A 3571-nucleotide genomic window follows, 5' to 3' on the forward strand; every position below is an offset into this window, starting at 1 on the left:
ATTGTACTCTATTTGTGTGTATTTGGGTGTCAGCAGTGGGGACCCAGTTCATAGAGCAACTCCATGCAGCATTCCCTCAGGGTTTCAGCCAGATATGTTAGAGCGGAAGGCAGTAGGGCCTGATTCCCTTTCCTCCATTGTGAGTAAGGATCCTGCCAGATTTGCTCATGCCAGGAATAGTTGCCTCTGAATCTCTTGTTACCTAGTTTTCTCAGTGGGTAGGTAGAAGGCAAAGCTCCTTTAATGTGACTGCAAAGGCCATGTTTCTAAAACATTTCTATTCATGAACCCTTTAAGAATCTGATGAAACTAATGACAGTCTTCCCAGGAAAAATGAACACGCAAATACAATGTTGCATTAAGTGTGTGAAGGAAAACAAAAGTTCCTGCCATGATTCTAAATCTGTTCAATTTATGCAAATGAAGGATTGAAACTTGCTTAGTTTTAATTGGTTGATACAGTTTTGTGCTGATTGGTGAATGCTCGTGAGCCTGAGTGGGTGAAGCCCTTGAGCTGAGCCTTGACTGATTGTTTCCGGTGAGCTCTGAACATTCTGAAGTGTCAGACATTGAGATATTTTGGACATCCTAGTAACCTGTATTCAGCTAGTGACTCCTTGGCTGTGTTTTAAATTTAGGCTCAGTTAACCAGTTAGGATCCATCTTCAATGTCTGGATCTTTTGGGTTTATATTCCTTCACGGTGTAATAGAAGACTAAGTGCATATACTGGAGCATCCTTAGGATTAAACAATTGGCAGGCCTAGTGCACCTTGGCAATCCCCAGCAAGCATAGAGCAACTCAGGGTAGGTAGAGGGTGAGTAAGAAAGGATGGGGATGTCAGAGTTGGGTCTGGGCAGCTGTTTCCATAGTCCTGGAGATTGGATGCCTGGGAAAGGGGTGAGAGAAGTTTTGGGAAGCCTGTACAAGAGTGGTAATGGCCAGTGAGCAACCTATTCCCTGGGAGCGAGCCCTCTTTAGTGTGGATGCCTCAGCCTATGGTGATGAGAGAAAGGATACATCAGAGAATGCACTGTAGTTTTGGGGTAAGCGACAAATGGAACTTATTTAATATACATGTGAATATTACCAAAGAGATTTATTAACTCAGTAAAGAAACCATTTCATATCCTTTGCTACTCTTTACAAAATGTGGGGTTTGTTTCTTCAGAAAGAAAAGCCTAAATAGATGTGGGTGCTTTGTGGTGGCCAGATCCAAGATTGCATCTCTGAGCATCCCAACTAGGGCACTCAGTAAGGCGTGGGGAGGGGGTAGGTTGGGATCTTGGCTGCAAGAAAGTATTTTTCTGGAATTATTCAGCTCATGGTAGCAATTCCCCTGTATCCATCATTTCATGTGGTATCTAAAACTGATATTGGTTCTGACACTGGCCTGCCTTGAATATGAAGCCAAACGTCTGTTTATTCTGGTGATAAAGTGAAATGAGACAGAGAGAAACACACACATTATCAACTCAATTTTGACCTGCTTCCTTTCACTATAAATTTGAATGAAGAATTCACATTTTTTTTTTTTTTTGCAGTTTTTAGCCTGGGCTGGGTTTGAACCCACCACCTCCGGCATATGGGGTGGGCGCCCTACTCCTTTGAGCCACAGGAGCCACCCAGAATTCACATTTAAATCAATGAACAAATGTATAATACTTTTTGTCAATCTGTGCAGTAGCATTTGCTAATTTTTTCCCTGAATACAAAGTTTCAATCATTCTATGAAAATATATTTCTAAACTGAAAGTAATCTGTATCTGTCACTGCCCCAATTCCTACTGTCTGGCGGAAAAGCTTTGGTTGTAAAGAGAATGGTGCATACTCTCCAGAGCTATCCCTGTAGGTGTGGGGTATGTGTATACTCACACCTACACTCACAGTCCCTTGCAAAAGTGGTATCAAGGCAGTAAGTTTTCTTTTTTGAAAATTATTTTTTCTACTCAGTAATATGCTTGGAATTTGTATTTTTATCTTACTAGTACTTGTAGTGTTAGCATATTGTAACATGCTTATTATTCCTGTATATTTTCTTGAGAATGTCTGTGGAAATGGATGCCAGGCCTGTTACAGAATGTGATTCACAAATCATAGATAATAACCCAAGATCTGAATTTTAGTTTGCAAGTACTTTTCTCTCGTGTTAAAACAGGTGTAGTGTTATTTCATTTATAATGTCTTTTAAATTTCATTAATCTGAATTTAAAATTAGACAGGTTAGAATTTAAAAAGAACAATGTTGAAGAACACCAGGAAAACACTTCCTATCAACCTAGGGGGAGATTAGACCATTGAGAGCCATGGAGTCACCAGAAACACTGATGAAACTTTAGAGAATTGCAGAGTTAGAAGCCATTCAGGAGATAACAAAAGTGTCTCCCTGATTTCTATAAACTCCTCTAAAGGTAGCATCCTCAACTGAACAATGATCATAATGAGCCATTTTACTCTGTTGTAAGGAGTAATAGAGAACAGCTGTTAGAATTAATGGAGATGGAATAGAATGTACACTTGCTTACAGCGGTTAGTACATCTTAGTACATGTTAGCTCCCTCTTGTCAAGCTTACCTTACCCAAGGCCATCACCTGAGCTACTGACTTAGGCCACTGAGCCCTTCAGGGATCAGCTAACTTATGGGGCCCTGCACCCAGGTGTCTTTTCACAAAGGCCAGCATTTCATCTCCTCTGTCATCTTCAGTGTTTGCCTAATGGCAGCTCTTGGACTTCTCGGTACGTTAATAGTGTAAGTTTAAAACAACATTCCAGACACATCCTGTAGTTACCATTGCAGGACAATCACATCTTTCATTACCCAGCCACATCACACCAGGATTTTCACTATAACTGTCTCCCTGGCAGCAAAAATACCAACTGTTACTAGCATTACTTTCTAACAGTTATCTCTTCCTTTATTTCCCAATTAAGATATATGTATTGAGCTTAAAATTCCATTATTTTATTGGAGGTTTGACATGTGCCCCAAAGTGGCTATAGAAGGTCAGAAAGGAGATAAATATCTGGGCAACCGCAAGGTATAAAAATGAGATGAGATGGCTGTTTCACATTAACTTGAATATTTTCAAAGAATTGGAGGTTAATAGAAAAATTCCTTCTTGAACTTTTCATCCCCATTTAGCCAGCATCCTTGTCTCTATATTTATAACTATCCCTATGTCTAGGTCTCTCTCTTCTCTTTCAAATTCTATGGATCAAAAAGAGTTTCCTATATTCCCTGTTTACTTTCTTCACTTCCCACTGACTCCTTATTATCTTGCATTATGACTTCTGTCCCAGGATTGAAATGATTGTGTTTGCACCCATGTCAAAACCCACATTTTTGTCACTAGGTCATGTTTTCAGCGCAAATGTATGAATGTGACTAGCATTACATTAAATGACCTCCTCAAATATGCAGGATTGTGCAGACTGCTTTTTCACTTAACAACACATCTCTGACAGTTTCTGGAGATGAGGTACTGGACACAAATGCAAGTACATTTCCCACTTGCTAATGTCCTCATTCTCTCTCTCTGTCCTTCAGTGTCTCATTTGTAAAATGGGCAA

Source organism: Otolemur garnettii, unplaced genomic scaffold, assembly GCF_000181295.1.
Source record: "Otolemur garnettii isolate 467f Iridium unplaced genomic scaffold, OtoGar3 scaffold00248, whole genome shotgun sequence".
Taxonomy (NCBI): domain Eukaryota; kingdom Metazoa; phylum Chordata; class Mammalia; order Primates; family Galagidae; genus Otolemur; species Otolemur garnettii.